The sequence below is a fragment of the Canis lupus genome, chromosome 9 (assembly GCF_011100685.1).
Source record: "Canis lupus familiaris isolate Mischka breed German Shepherd chromosome 9, alternate assembly UU_Cfam_GSD_1.0, whole genome shotgun sequence".
NCBI classification, from domain to species: Eukaryota; Metazoa; Chordata; class Mammalia; order Carnivora; family Canidae; genus Canis; species Canis lupus.
The window spans coordinates 29,032,369-29,049,375 of record NC_049230.1 but is presented as its reverse complement, the minus strand read 5'-3'; the positions used below and the strand labels follow the sequence as shown (position 1 = coordinate 29,049,375).

At 33.8% G+C, this 17,007-nt stretch overlaps 1 long non-coding RNA gene and 1 pseudogene across 3 annotated transcripts in view; both read right to left on the bottom strand.

The window, feature by feature from the left end:
* LOC111097385 overlaps nucleotides 1–17,007 on the bottom strand; it is a 233,827-nt gene that overhangs the window by 27,965 nt on the left and 188,855 nt on the right. For all 3 annotated transcript variants that reach the window (XR_005364526.1, XR_005364527.1, XR_005364528.1), the window contains 3 exons: nucleotides 14,275–14,354; nucleotides 12,752–12,789; nucleotides 12,586–12,649 (listed from right to left, as the gene is read on the bottom strand). This is a non-coding gene — a long non-coding RNA (uncharacterized LOC111097385). The remainder of the gene's footprint in view (nucleotides 1–12,585; nucleotides 12,650–12,751; nucleotides 12,790–14,274; nucleotides 14,355–17,007) is intronic.
* LOC119873534 lies at nucleotides 10,120–10,245 on the bottom strand (annotated as a pseudogene).

Genomic DNA, 17,007 nt, shown 5'->3' with positions numbered 1-17,007 from the left:
GAAAAAAAAAAGGAATATGAAAACAAAATGGACAATTATTTTCTGGAGAGAATTCTATAAGCAATGCCTTTAAAAAATATCAGTGAACTGACAAAACTGTATTCTTCCATTGACTACAAATTGCACTGATTTTGTATCTTGTTGGAGATATGGACTCATCTTCTTCCAGAGACTATCAATATTATTAATTCTCATGTTTCTTTTTAACCGCTAACTTGTCCTGCACTGCACTCAGTTTACAGCTATTGATTAACAGAACTATGGAGAAGATTAAAAAGAATTTTTAAAACCTAAATCTTGAGCCTTTTTTTGATAGAACTTCTTGTGTCTTTGAAGTTTAAAAGAATACTAATGCAAAGTAATGTCTTTTTATACTAAATCACATTTTTTTACTATGCTTTAAAATCTGGAAGCAAAGTTACAGTCAAATACTTTAGAATATATTATTTTCTCCCTATTTAATTGGGGGGAAAAGCCATAAATATCCTCAGCTGTGAAGTCACATGAATTTTTTATCAATATTCTGTGAGAAATCTGTGGAGTTGCTTAGTTTGCCCTAACTACCTACAAAGGTGATTAAAAAAAATAAAAATCAATGTTAGTATCTTGACATTTAACCATCAACATGTCAAATTTAAACTGAATTTATATTCATTTAATTTATATTAAAAGCATGTTGACATGGATGATTTGTTCAGTTTTAGGTAAAATGCTATTATCATCATATTATCATCACCCATCTGTTTAATAAAATACATGATGGCATGTAATTTTTTATATAGGGTGAGTAGTAATTCTTCCACACAGTGTATGATGCTTTATTTAATGTAAGAGTGTAATGTTAAAGCTACTTCTAGCCTATGTAATTGTTTTCATGTTTAAGGCGCATAAAGTTCTTCAGATGAAGGATTTCACTTCTTAAGTCCTAGACATGTCCATATGTTTTGACCATGGAGGATATCTTGATGGAATTGAAATAGAGTTTCAGAATTGATCAGACATGAGCTATGTGGCCTTGGGAAAAGAAAATTATGTGATCATTTTCAGTCTTGGTTTCATTTGCACAGACTAGCAGTGAGCATACTTTCTCATAGAGTAGAGTTGAAAATTAAATAAACCCAAATATGTAAAGCACCTTGTAATAGTGCTCAGCATATAGAACATATTCAAGAACTTTTAGATCTCTTCTGTGAACGCAGAGAAATTCAATTTTGGAATGAAATTTCCCTAAATTGTGGCCTTTCCTTTGGAAATAAATTTTTCATCTTTTGTCTAGATATTTAGGAGAGTGCTACAAATTTAAGCACAGTGCATTCAATTAACAAGAACAGTGCAGAAAGTACAGATTTAATCTTTTTTTTTTTTTTTTTTTTTAATGATAGTCACACAGAGAGAGAGAGAGAGAGGCAGAGACACAGGCAGAGGGAGAAGCAGGCTCCATGCACCGGGAGCCCGACGTGGGATTCGATCCTGGGTCTCCAGGATCGCGCCCTGGACCAAAGGCAGGCGCTAAACCGCTGCGCCACCCAGGGATCCCCAGTTTTAATCTAATAGGCTTTCCTGCAGTTACAAAGTTGTTGCACCACAAAAAGGATGTCTTGATGTTCCACAAGTGAATCTTTAAATTAAAGATGGCCTCTGACAAAATTCTAAAGCCAAGCTTTGTTTTTAGCTCCAAAATTGCTGTCTGGTGCTAGTTAGTTTGCTAGATACTTGAAAGCCCATAGTTGGGTCCTCATGTGATCATATTTTGTGGTGTCCCAGACCTTTTGCAGCTATAGGGCAGAAGTATGCCAGCACTAGTGAGCAGCAACCCTCCTTTGTGCTCTTGTTTCAATAAATGGTCTTTGGCATGGATCTGTTTCTGAGACCTGGTGGCATTGCTTTCCTGGTTCTTCAGGCTGTCTGAGAAATGCACCTCTGCTTTGCATTAGCCAGTCTTGTCTTTGAACCCCAGCTTGATGGATACTGGAGTCCTGATAGCTTTTGACAGAATTCACCAATCTTAGGTAACAAATTGTCTCTCTGCTTTTTCTACTATCAAACTCTCCAGATCAACCTGTCACAATGGAATGCAAAATTGAGAAGATATCTGATCATCATGGGCCTGGATTATCAAGTCTTGCTATGAACTGAATGGAGTTGGTTGTGTTGTTTTGGCAGAGCTGAAAGTCTTTCATTTGGCTGTCAGGCAACTGTAATTCATAAAGCATACAAAAAAGCCTTCCTGATGTATTCATACAAATACAAGGAAAATATCATTCAACAGATCTTGCCAAATGAATTATGAAAAGTTAAAGTCAGAGAGGAAGATATAAATTAAAGGCAGTCATAGGTTCCAAGGAAGAATGGAAGGCTCTAAAAATTGGTAAACTATCTTAGGAAATAAAGTCGATTAGTGAAAATTAAAATAGGTTTAGCTTATTTTTACATTAAAAAAGAGAAAGATCTTTAAAAATATAACTTGATCAGAAAATAGTGAATGAGTTTGTCAAAATTTGTTAACATCCTTCTTGTGGTTGAATGAGAAATAGAAATACTGAAGATTTTAAACATTTCTAGGAAAAATGATAAGCATGTGTATTAAACTGTAAAGGATAGCTTTGGAAAAATAAAATCTGAATATATTGCTTTTGTCTAAAAAAAAAGAATTTAAAAAAATTATACCAATTCAATAAGAAGACTAAGGACCAGCAAACATACATGTATACCTGTTAAGTACCTATCCTACTAGAGCAAAATAAAAGGCTAGATTATTATCTTTAAAAGAAGTATATGTAATGCAAAATTACTCAGAAAAGTAGTAGGTGAAGTAATAGAATATGTTCAATTGGTAATCAAGTTTCCTGACCTGAGTGATCGCAGGTCCAGCTAATTTCACAGGCAGTTTAAATCAAATATATTCAAACATCATATGACAGACTATCCTTATTTATGAAAGTATTTCAGAGAAATAGCCCAAGTTATTTCTTGTAAAAAAAAATACAACAAATATATCAATAGTGAGACTTTGGAAGTTGGTTTTAAGGTCACTACATGATAAGGATGCTGTTTTTCATCACTGTTGGTCAGCATTGAACTGAAGGATCAAAAAGATAGAAAAAATATTTTAAAAAGAAAAAAGAAAATGTGAAATGAGAAAACTGAAAATTGAAAAGGCAAGTTAAAAATAGAAAATCCAAGACCAGCAACAGACCATCAGAATTAATAGGAATTCAGCAAAGTGCCTAGGTACAAAACAAACATAGGTACATTAAGATCAAAATTCTTACAATATAATAAAAGTAAACATTTTGAAAATAAAATAATAAAAAATATCCTATTCACATCAGCAATAAAATCTATATGAAATGTAGAAGTAAATTTAATAAAATAATATCAAAGGAGTATAAAAAATGACAGACATCAAAATAAACATAAATCAAAACAGAGCTATACTATGTCCATGGTTAGGAGATATCTATAAAACAGATATAAAAAAATTAAGCATTTAAACTGAAGAAACTGGACATAGGAAGGAATACACACACACACACACACACACACACACAAAGGAGAAAGAAGAGGTTTATAAATATAAAAGCTGAAATTATTCCAGCAGGACAAAACCTCCTCCACCTCACAAACACAAAGAAATTTTACAATACAATGGTCGGTTCTCCAGGAAAACATTGTCTATAAAAATTGATTAAAGGAGACACATAAAACAAATACAAACAACTACAGAAAAACTTGAAAATACAGTACATGACTCATTCCTTCTCCAAAGAAGACATACACATGGCCAACAGAAACATGAAAAAATGTTCAAAATCACTCAGCATCAGGGAAAAACAAATCAAAATCACAATGGGATACCACCTCACACCAGTCACAATGGCTAAAATGATGAGTCAGGAAATGACAGATGTTGGCGAGGATGTGGAGAAAGGGGAACTCTTGTACACTGTTGGTGGGAATGTAAACTGATGCAGCCACTCTGGAAAACAGTATGGAAGTTCCTCAAAAAGTTGAAAATAGAGCTAGCCAGCAATGGCACTACTGGATATTTACCCCAAGGATACAAGTGTAGTGATCCAAAGGGGCACCTGCACCCCTAAGTTCATAGCAGCAATGTCCACAATAGCCAATTTATGGAAAGAGCCCAGATGTCCATCAACAGATGAGTGGGTAAAGAAGATGTGTGGTATATATATATATATACACACACAAATAAATATATATTTATATATATAATGGAATATTACGCAGCCATCAAAAATGAAATCTTGGAACTAGAGGATATTATGCTAAGTGAAATAAGTCAATCAGAGAAAGACAATTATCATATGATCTCACTCATATGTAGAATTTATGAAACAAAACAGAAGATCACAGGGGAAGGGAGGGAAAAATAAAACAAGATGAAATCAGAGAGGGAGACAAACCATAAGAGATTCTTAATCATAGGCAACAAACTGAGGGCCAATGGATGGGGAAGGGGGTAACCGGGTGATGAACATTAAGGAGGGCATGTGATATAATGAGCACTTGGGTATTACATAAGACTGATGAATCACTGACCACTACTTCTGAAACCAATAATACCTTATATGTTAATTAATTGAATTTAAATAAAAATTTAAAAAGCCACCAAATTAATATGATTTTGTCAGAAACATATCAAATAGATAATGTCTATCATCAGAATTCTTTTGAAACCTTAAGAAGATGAACCAATTAACAAATTAGCACAAGGTTAGGGTCATCTTGATATATGATGCTCATGAGGAGAGCACAAAAGAAAATTATGGGACTGTGTTTCCCAGTTGTGCAATCTACTCAACCAGAACCATCTGAGGGTTTATTTATTTTTATTTTTTTAAAGTTTTTATTTATTTGAGACAGAGAGAGAGAGAGCACAAGTCGGGGTAGAGGCAAAGGGAGAGGGAGAAGCAGATTCCTTACTGAGTAGGGAGCCCAACGCAGGGCTTGATCCCAGGACCCTGAGATCATGACCTGAGCCAAAGGCAGATGCTTAACCAGGATGACCAGAAGGTTTATTTTTGAAATCATATTCCTAGACCTTAACTCACTGCCAAAATCAGGATCTTGGAGGTGAGCAACAGTGAAGAGGTGAGCATATATGAAGCTAAGGAAGCTATGCTCTTTAATAGGGTTGCTATGTGATTCTGATGCATGTGTCGTGAATTTTAGAACCACTGTCATAAACCAATATAAGTAATAAATATAGTAATATATAATCTATAAAATGTTAACAATAACAAAACAAATACAGAATAACAGCAGCTCTAAAAGAATAAAAACATAAGTAAGGATTATCTCCAGACAGTACTTTGAGGAATTCCCAAAGAACTCCAAGAAATAATCCATGCTTTGCTTAGGTACAATGTTAATATAATCCATAATGTTATTATTAGCCAGTCCTAAATTGGTACTTGCAAAAAATATTTTTACACTGTAAGTTTACTTACTAATATTGATTGTAATTTAATATAGCTTTCTTGCATTTCAACAAATTGAGGTTATATATGGGAGAAAAAATATTGGTTTTGTAGACTTTATGCCAGATAGGATTTTTTCATTTCTATTTTGTATAACTAGAATCAATAGTGATCTATGTAAATTGAATTAAGTCAATTCTGTAGCAGGGGAATAACCAATATGACATTTAAATGTCTCTTCTAGCTCCAGTTTTAAAGTTTTACCATTATGCTTAAAGTTTTACCAGCAAATGAGAAATCTGTATATATTATTGATCAGATTGAATTTTTTTTCACAATGAAATGGAGCATTCTATATTCTCAAGTGCTATAAAATACCTTGAAATAACTATGGTGGATATTTCCCTGATCAATAATTTTTCAAATTATGCTTCATGTATTTCCAATGCAGATTTTATGTACAGAGATGTTAGTAAACCTTGATGATTCAAGACCAGGGCTGAAGCTGTTATAAGAAGAATTGATGATATTCTCTGAATTATCTGTGATGTGCCCTTTCCACCAACTGGACATAAGTTCACTGTATTCACTTTTCTTATCACCCCATCATTCTTGGTTAACTGTTAAGCATAGTTTAGTGAAGCATTTACATGCTTTTCTAATAGACTTGCATATAGTTTCCCCTGACCTAGCACATTCTAGTAAATACAACATACAACCTGTTGAGGAAATAGAATCACTCTAGATAACCTAGTCTGTGAATTGCCATCTTGACAATAGGGGCTGAAGAAATTTGTAATTCAAACAGGGTGGAGGGAGTGTTTGCTCTAAAATCACAAAGATATTTAAATTATTATAAAGGGTAAAACATATGGGCAGTATCATTTTGATTAGATGCATTATTTCTTGGTATCACAATTTCTCAGAGAAATGATTATGTTGGCTAGTTATAAATAATAAAATGAGGACATTAAATATGGTTTTAAAAAAGTATCATAATGTCAATGAAGGAATGGGTACTGCCTTGGGAAATAGAGACTGATTCTTCTATTTTAGGGAGAGCGATTGGGTAGGACAGAGATGAAACTGACAAAGTCAAGTCAGGTTGCTCTAATGGGCATGACTTGCTATTATCCTTATGAGCAGAGACGAAGTTTATTGTCTGGATATTGGTGAAAGAGAGAAAGTCTTTTGAATACACATATGCTTCCTCTTGACTATACTGGGCTGAATATGTTTACACGTGTAACTCTCTTTCCTTTTCTCAAATATCCAACACAATCTTCATCCCAAGTGCCATGAAGCCACCAAGAGAGGCAAATATCAACATGCCCAATGAGGGCTGACTAACAATCCAGTCTCATCTAGTAATATGGTAGGTGGCGTAGAGCATCAGAATTGTATGTATGGTATCATTTCAGTTAATAAGTTAAAAGTAGTCAGGAAGGTATAAATTCTATAAGACAGGGATTTTACATATTTTTTCTGATTCTCAAAATGCTAAAAAGTAAGAATTTTTCAAGTTGTATATTTGTATATACATATATACACACACACATATATATATGCTCAGAGAGGTTAAGTAACCAGCTGAAGGTTACACAGATAATAAGTGGTAGGTTTCAAATTCATATCTGTTTTTTCATCAATGTCTGTGTGCTCCATTCCTCTACATTGGTCACTGCTTTAAGTGAATTATTCCATCAAAAACATATTTAGTATACAAATTTCTTGGTAATTAATAAGCTTATCCAAGTGTCTGCAATATCATTTAATTTTAATGTAACATATATTTCAGCATCTGAAATGAAGTTTCACTATATTATTAACAGTTACTTGAAGCAATGCATTCCAAAATATATACTAGATTGCTCATAATTCAAACTAATGGTTTCCATTAAAAAATTATTACAAGCAATGTAAAGAATCAACATTGGTTGTTCAAAGCTAACATGCATAAATATAAACACAAGACCACTATCAGATGGAGAATGAATTCTCAATGAATATAATTGAAGCATAGAGCAAAGTTTAAAATGCATTTGATCTTGCAAGTCATTCTGTTTTGTGATTTTCCTAATGCTATAACCACATGAATGTAATTAATAACATATACAACTGAATCCTGATTTTCGAAAGAAATCCCTTTCTACTAACCTAAAATCTTGAAAATTAGGATTAGACTTTTATTATATCAAAGTTTTATATCAAAGCAAATGTGATAATGTGAATGCTTTTTTTTGTTTCCCCTCAGGTTGCCATATATGTCTAGGCAATAAACAAATTGAGCTGGGCAATCTATATGTAATTAGTTAAGTTATCAAAGAAGAATGATCCCTAGGATTTCTGGCTTCAAGAAAAATTTTGAGTTTGTTCTAATAATCTGTTTTTCTGATTAGAGTTATGTTGTTTATATAAAATTTAAAAAAGAAAACAAAACATTTTTTATAATGTATTTCCCAAAATAATAATTTTCCATGTGATGTTTTCCCCTGTGTATATCTATGTGCAATGAATGCTGCTTTTAAAGATAATATGCAATAACAGAGTTCCAAAAACTTTCTTTTAATATCACAAAAGATGAAATAATGAGTTTATATCTCACAATCAGTGGAGATGAACCTCAGATTTCTGGTTTAATCATGTATGCTGATGGTAATATCGTTTACTGGGAAGGGGAAGTCTGAAATGAATTACCAAAACCGGTTGTAGGGATGGCTGGGTGCCTCAGTGGTTGAGCATCTGCTTTTGGCTCAGGGTGTGATGTTGGGGTCCTGGGATTGAGTACCCTATAGGGCTCCCTGTGAGGAGCCTGCTTCTCCCTCTGTGTATGTCTCTGCCTCTCTCTGTGTGTCTCTCACGAATAAATAAAATCTTAAAAAAAAAAAACCACAAGAGGTTCTAGAGTGGAAATTGAGATATCAAATGAGTCAAGAGGTATGCAGTAGGAAATAGAAGAGAAATATATTGAGGATGTAAGTTTGGTAGCTACCTGCATTTGGATGACATTAAAGTGTGAAAAATGAATGATATCAATTTGGGCAAGAATGTAGAGTAAGGAAGTGAAGTTGGCAAAAGAAACTGAAAATGATGTCCCAGTGAAAAAGAAACACAGAAGGCAGTATTTTAATGAAAGAAAAGAGAGGAGTATTTCAAGAAGAAAAAAGAAGTCCAAAGCCCTTGAATGCTGATGATCGCTCAGGTGAAGGACAACAGCGGAGTCAGATCAAATGAGATTAACAACATAGCGCCTGTAATCACACACAATTCCAGTGTACAGTTTCAGGGTGGTGGAAACTATGTCTGTGGGACCGAAGAACAAATGAACAGGTTTAGTCATAGCCATGTCATAAAAATTAGATAACCTGAAACATTCTTCCTGCTAATGCCAGGAAGGAAAAGGCTTCAGCTACTGGTGGGTGGGTGTGAGTGCTGGCAGCATGGGGCAGGAGGCTCAGACTGGGGTGTTTGTAGTTGCCTGGTGTCTGTGCAGCCCTATAAGCTGAAGTTAGAACTAATGAAGATTGCAGGGATGGATCCTCAGCAGCCAAGGCTGCAGCTGTCTACAGTGGCATCAAGTGCTGGTGGGCTTGTTGGAGGCAAAGGCTCTTGGGGTCCTTCCCATCTCTTTTCTCTTGTGGGGAAATTCGTGGCTGAGGAGCTTCCTCTGGCATCTGCTCAGGGGCACACTTATGGGGTGGTGGCCCCGTGTCTAATGCACGGGCATCTCTGGAGGGGGCAGGGAGCCAGGTTGTAGCGTGCAGAGGTCGATGGAGCAGTCACAGGGCTAGTCTGGAGTCCACGTGTGCTTGGAGCTCCAGTGGCTCCGGGGACTCAGGTGGCCGCTGTCATTGCAGAAGTGTCCCCAGTGACCTAGGCACAGACACCTGGAGTGGCTCTGCAGCCTGAGTGCGTAAAGTACGCATGCCCATCTCAAGATTCTTAAGATCACATCTGTAGAATCTATTTCTTATTTAACATTAGGTATATACCAATTTGAGAATTAGGAAGAGTAAGGAGGCCATTCTGCGTCTTCAAACAATTTGATTTCATTTGCCATACACTTGTTTAGAATTTTTGTATCTATATTTATGGATTCTCTGTGATTTTCTTTATTCCTACTGTTCCTGTCTGATTCTGAAATCAAGTTTACACCGGCATCGTGCAACAAGTTAGACCATTTTCTCCCTTTCTATTAAACAAATGATGTGTAAATTGAAATGATCTGTTTCTTGAAAGTAGAAACTGCTTGTAAAATTGTCTGGATGAGATGTTACCTTTGTGAAAATATTTCTAGCTATTTCTTCAGGCTTTATATGTATTCTGCCTTTATATTTCTTCTTCAGTTTGAGTAAGTAAAATTTTTCTAGGCATGCATACATTGAATCTAATTTTTGGAACTTAAGTATGAAAGCTTTTCATGGTGGTAACTTACCTTTCTAATTATTGTGTATTTCTAGTTATGTGCCCTTTCTCATTTTATCTATCATTTATTCTTAATGAATTTTGCTACTGTTTCCCTAATTTTGTTAGTCTTTCAAATAGCCACTTTTTAACTTTGTTAATTCCATTATACCTCTTTATTTTTTTAATTCAACTTTGCTCATATCTTTAAGATGCCTTTACTCTTGATTTCTGTGTTCTGTATTTTTCCCTCACATCTCAGTCCAGAATTTTAACTTACTAATTTTCAGGCTTTGCTTTTTTAATGTACAAATTGAATGCTATGAATTTCCCTCTGTAGCAATAATTGTGCTTCAGATAAACCTCATTGGCTGCAATATTGCCACTGCACAAAGCTTGAATTTCCCTCTATATTATGCTTCATCGTGTACCATGATTATTTAACTTATCTGAAAATGACAACCATTATTTTAAAAGATGACTTTGCTAGATGCAAAATTCCAGGTTGATAGTGACTTTCTCTCAAACTTTGAAAACTGGATTCCATTGTCTACTTGTTTCTTTTTTTGCTGTGGAGAAGTCAGTTGTCAGTTTCACTGTCATTGCTTTGTTGGTGACCTGATTTTCTGTTATTTATCCTTCTTCCACTTTGGGTTCAGATTTAGAGCTTCTCTTTGTCTTTGGTGCTTTACAGTTTTTGTTGTTGTTGCTTGTTTTTTGTTTTTTGTTTTTTGGTGCTTTACAGTTTTAATGAATATTTTTTGGAATTTTTTTTCCCCATTCATTTTGCTTATTATGCTGTAATTTTATATCTGTTTATCTTTGATAAATGCACTTTAGTAGTTTCAAACAAATAAATTCAACAACTTTTCATATATTGCTTCTCTATTATGTTCTGAGACTTCATGATGGTGATTAGAATTTTATTCTACACATTTTACATTTATTTTTCTATTTTATGTTGTCTGGACTTTCTGATGCATTTTGGGTATTAATTACTTGTGGTCTGGTTGACTGGTTCTGTTTTAGCTTAACTTCTGTGTTTTTAACCTATCCATTTAGTTTTTCATGCTAAAAATTATATTTCTTCTAAAAAATATGTTGGATTATTTTTCACACATCTTCAGTTATTTATTATAGACCTTTGCTGCTCCGTCAATTTTGGTTTTCTTCTCATATTTTAAATTATCCTGAATTCATTTATTTCATATTTTAAACCAAAATAGGTTGTATTCTATATCAGTTTGTACCCTAAATCAGCTTTTTTTTTCCTGCTGAATCTTACATTGACTTGTTTCCTTGTTTGCTTATTTTTTTTTTAATTGTTAATGAAAATTTGGTTCCTTGAACTGATGAGAATTCCTGCAGCCTAAATGATGCTCTCATCATTTTGATTCTTCCAGGATCTATGGTGTTCCTACTAAAGTGGGGGCCATTTTAATGACCTTTGGGTTCCCTAAAGGGGGACCCAAATTCTTCTTTTACTGGAAAAGAAGAGTTTTAAATACAGTTCTTCCATTTTGCCACTGACTTACAGCTCAGTCTTTGGATAACAGTATGTATTATATAAATATCTTCCCTCAGAATCACCTAACATTTGCATGTCATTACTTGCTTTCTGCTCAGATACCATTCCCTAACCATTTTTGGAAGGAGAGTTAATAATTTCCTTTACTTCTTGCAAGCCATAATATGTAATAAAATTCTGCTTCACATAGGATCTAATTCCACATGTGAAGGGAAAGAACCTTTCAGAATGTTTCATCTACCATGCATTCAGAAGTCCATGATTTTTTAAAATTATTCACTTTTTAGGGAATCTTTTCTTTACTAGGATACACAACCTCTGTTTAGATTGCATCCTTCTTTTCTAAATCTTAAATAAGCCACAAGATATTTTCACTTAATTTTTGGACATAGAATTTGTCTTAAAAATGTTTCATCTATTTCAGTTTTGAGAGCAGAGGATTTCTCTTTTTTTAAACCTCACTTATTGATACTGAAAGTTTTTTAAGAATTATATTTCAATTAATTAGTTTTATATTGTCTTTGACTAGGAAAATTGATTTTTATTCTTAAGGCAATATAAATAGTTGTTAACTTTTTGTTCTTTATCATGTTAAAATTATTGAAACAGAAGAAAATTAGACTTTATGGCTGGATGTTATATGTTAAAGGGCAATGGAGGAGTTAAATTAAATATATAAAATACAGGCTGCCTTTTCTTCACTTCACTGCTCATGGATTTGCTGGTATAAAACTTCATGGAGATATATGTTTTGTAGATTTTAAACTTGCTTTTTAAAAATCCTCTTGCTAAATCTGCAAGCATTTGCATTAGCTCCTAGAAAGAACAGAATCAATGTGGATCATATAAATTATAACATCTGATAGTAGGCTGATGTGTTGGCACTCTATAATTCTTTTATCTAATTCTACCTTTGAGGAAAGTCAATTATCTTGGGTGCTGAAATACTTGATCAAAGTTAAATTTGTTTTTCTGGCTCTGTAAAGCATGCAGCACTTAAGCTATAACTGTGGCTAAATATTTGTGCACTGAAAATTTTTTTTAATGTAGCCAAAATACTTGAATTGAGTAACGTTTTAGAAATTTTAGGCTCATTAAACTCCCAAAATTGTGTTTTTTTCTTTCTTCTGGGGTATTTTTCAATCTTAACCCCATTGCTGAATACATTTTGAGAATGTAAGCAAATAATTTCATATCAGAATAACTTACATTTGTCTCTTACTGATATTAGAATTTTGAATTGTGACATAAAACGTAGCTGCTTGAAATTTACCTGTAGATAAAAATAATCAGGTAAGAATATCGCAATCACACAAAAACCACACTGATTCATTATGGCATAAAGTAAACATGGCCACAAACTGTTTCTACTAACTTTATAGTAGCATTCTTTTTGTCCACATCCAGGATATCCTGAAAAAAACAAAAACAAAAACAAAATACTTTATTGCCTTAAAGTATTCTGTACTTAAATGATACTTGAGTTGAAAGCTCTAAAATATTTCTAAATTATTTTTTATTTTAAAGGTAAGAATCAATTTGGAACCATAAGAATCTCTAACAAATCCATATTAACTGAGGGAATGAATTATGAGATTATTTAAGACAGCTAATTTTTTTTTCCAAGATTCTTAGTTGCTTAAACCACTTAAAAATTATTAAGTTGAGGTTTTAGCCTTAGGTATTAGATTTCCATATGGAATATTTATTTTCCTATAAATAATTTATATATTAGAATTCCACAAGGAAGTGGACATTCCCTATAAATTGATTTATTCTATTAACTTGCTTGGGGTAATACTTATTTCTTTAATGAGGGAAAGAGCATGGGTGTGTGTGTGTGTGTGTGTGTGTGTATGTGTGTGTAAAACTTAGTTCAGTCTTGGCCAAACAATTGTATATGCTGAAATAATGGCATTTGAATCAGTATGTTATGTCATATCTCTGTTGGTGCCTTTTAATAATAACCCACTCCAGAGACTGGAGATTGACGAGAAGTGTTTCTGAAATCATTACAGTAGTATTTATTATGCCAAAATTAAGACATAAAAGTTATATTGTATGATATTGCCCTTTTAAAATTGAAACCCTGGAAATTTATCACAGAATTTATAGCTAAGAATTAAATCAGGTGATTCTTAGGATCTTTATAGAAAAGTATACCTTTTAAATTCAATACAAAAATTAAAAGTTTTGGCCTTATATTATGCAACAAATCAAGAAAATGATGATATATACTTGGCTACCCTGTGTTTCTAAAAAAGCTTTTTAGTTTCTTATTGGTAGAGGGAATTTATTTCCACATATTTTTGGTAAACATACATTAGCATGTATGGCTATTTCATGTTCTTTTCTAGCAGAGTAAAAGGAAAAAAAAAGATTAATTATTTTCTTTAATGTATTTTGTTTCTAGCCTAGTAACAAATAATGGGTAGAGTTTGAGGGTTTTGATTTACTAAGTTCTCTAATTGATTATAGACTCAAGAATTCTATGCACTTCTACTCCTGCTCAGACAGAACTGGCACTCATGCAGAGGCTCTGAGCCTGTCTCCTGTTAGTAATATCTGTGGGCTGCATTTCTTACACTTTTATCCAGAGAAAAGAGTATCTTCCCAGAATGAGAATTTTCAGTGTTGCTCCCTATTGTCTCTTGTACTGATGCCAATTTTCCGGAAGACTTACTAGCATCCTCAATTAAGAATGCCTGTAACATTTTGCCTTGACTTCTTCAACACGATTTTCTGAATCTTTGGTGTTTTTCAGGTCCTTCCAGTTCATTAAATTCCTAGTCTTGATCTTACCTGCTTTGCTCCTACATTACATTATGTCTCTGTATTTCCTTCCTTCATACTCTTCCTCCTCATTTTTGTTTTTTAAAAAGAAATACCTTGAGGTACCTGACTAGCTCAGTCAGATGAGCGTATGACTCTTGATCTCAGAGTTGTGAGTTCAAGTCCCATGCTGGGTGTAGAGATTCCTAAAAATAAATAAACAAATTTTCTTTAAAAAAGATAACTTGATAAATTTGAGTTGTGATCGCTTTGGTATGATCTAGGACAAACTAGCTTTACGTCTAAGGGATTTAACCTCTTTATGCATAAAATGATAGAATTGGACTAGTTTCTACTCGAATTTTATTTGGTTCTGTTAGTTCTTCAAAAAATTTTGTCTTATAGTTTCCATTTCTTTCTACAAGTATGTTATTGTGAAGTTTGCAGTTATATAATTGCCACACAATGTTACATTAGTTTCAGGGGTATAGCATAGTGATTCCACAAATCTATACCTTATTCTATGCTCAGCACAAGTGTAGCTACCATCTTATGAGTACAGTACCATTATACAGCACCGTTTTTTAAAAAGATTTTTATTTATTTATTCATGAGAAACACACACACACACAGAGGCAGAGACACAGGCAGAGGGAGAGGCAGGCTCCATGCAGGGAGCCTGATATGGGACTAGATCCCTGGTCTCCAGGATCACACCCTGGGCTGAAGGCAATACTAAACCGCTGAGCCAACTGGGCTGCCCTATACAGTACCATTGACTGTATTCCCTATGCTCTACTTTTTATCCCTGTGATTTATTCATTCTGTAGCTAGAAGCCTGGACCTCCCACTCACTTTCACTCATTTTGCCCATCCCCCTCCTACACCCTCCGGCAACCATCAGTTTGCTCTCTGTATTTGTGAGTCTGTTTCTAGTTTATTATTTGCTTATTCATTTGTTTTGTTTTTTAATTCCATGTTTAAGTGAAATCATATGATATTTGTGTCTCTCTGATTTATTTCACTTAGCATAATACTTTTTAGGTCCATCCACGTTGCCGCAAATGGCAAGATCTCATTCTCTCTCTCTCTCTCTCTCTCTCTCTCTCTCTCTCTCTCTATATATATATATATATATATATATATATATATATATATATATATATAATGTGTTCTTTATTTTTATATCAATGGACACTTTGGTTGATTCCATATCTTAGCAATTGTAAATAATGCTGCAGTAAACATAGGGGTGCAAATGTCTTTTTGAATTAGTGTTTTCACTTTCTTTGGGTAAATACCCAGTAGTGAGATTATTGGATCATATGGTAGATCTGTTTTTTATTTTTTGAGAAAACTCTCTACTGTTTTCCATAGTGCCTGGACTAGTTTGCATGAGGGTTGCTTTTTCTCCACATCCTCACCAACTTGTACTTGTTGTTGCTTGTGTTTTTAATTCTAGCCATTCTGACAGGTGTGAGTTGATACTTTATTGTGCCTTTGATTTGCATTTCACTGATAATTACTGTTGTTGAACATCTTTTCATGTGTCTATTGGCCTTCTATATGTCTTTTTTGGCAAAATATCTATTCAGGTCTTCTGTCTATTTTCAACTTGGATTATTTGGGTTTGGGGTTTTTGTGGGGTTTTTTTGGTGTTGAGTTAAAACATATTTTAAGTTCTCATTTTTGAGCCTACCTGGGCAATTTCTTTTCAATACGGAATTCACTTAAATAAGCTTTTTTAGTAAATGGGCTTGCTTCAACCTAGAATAACTATATTAGTTCTTTATACTTTTATAATTTTAAATTTAAAGAAGCTTTTCACTGACCTATTTTCTATTATGTTTAAGTTTTCTGAGCCATTGCACAAATGTATCTCTTCTTTCTGTCATGACAATCTGATATGAGCCACAATATTTAGAGGACTGAGTGCAATATTCATCTATGAGTTTTTAAGAACATTTTAATTGCTCTCACGTCTTGGAGAAATACCGAGTAATAGGGAACAATCAGTGAATTGAGAGGAACTTGGTTTCTAGGTCTGAAGGAAGCTTTCCCTGACCCAGTTGATCATAGGAATATGTGTACTGCTTATTCCTTTGCTTACAAAGAAGCTTATCCCTTTGACCTTGATTCCCAGGAGAGGAATTAATGTCCCAAAGGGAGTGTTGCATCATTTCCATTCCTCACCTTTTCCTACATCCCATACATCATTGGTTTATACCATCCATTTTATGTACATCCTGATCTCCTACATCACTTGAAGTTAGCTACCTCCTCCCCTTGTCATCTGGTCCAACAGTCCCAGATCAAGGTCACTTACTTGAATAGGTTCACAATGATCCTGAAAAGACCAGAGGTAAAACCTTCCAAATATTTAGTTGTCAATTATTTGTGAAAAGTCTTTCATGTAATCAGATAATTTTTTTTTCTTTTCAAACTCATTTTTCTCTTATAACAACCCATACAATTTCCCCAAAGGTCACCTCTTAGGAGCTTACTTTAATAGACATCATCCAACTATATCACTAGTAAGAGGCTTTAAAAAAATTAGTTTAATATAAATGGCATGGAGTAAGTCTCCTCCTTACAATGACAACACTATAATTACTAGCACATTCTCATTATTGAAAGTTGCTTACTTTAGAACATTAGTCTCTTGTGTTTGATCTGTCTGATGATGGTTAAATACAGTATGTTCATTAACACTTGCACAAAAGCTCTCTAATAACACTTAATATGCTTTCTAAGTAAACTCTAATTACAAATTCTCACAGTGTGTGAAATAGTCTACTTTTGCCAAAGCAGAGGAAATTTTTTAAAAATGTGTTTAGCATGATGAAAAGGAGGACTCTT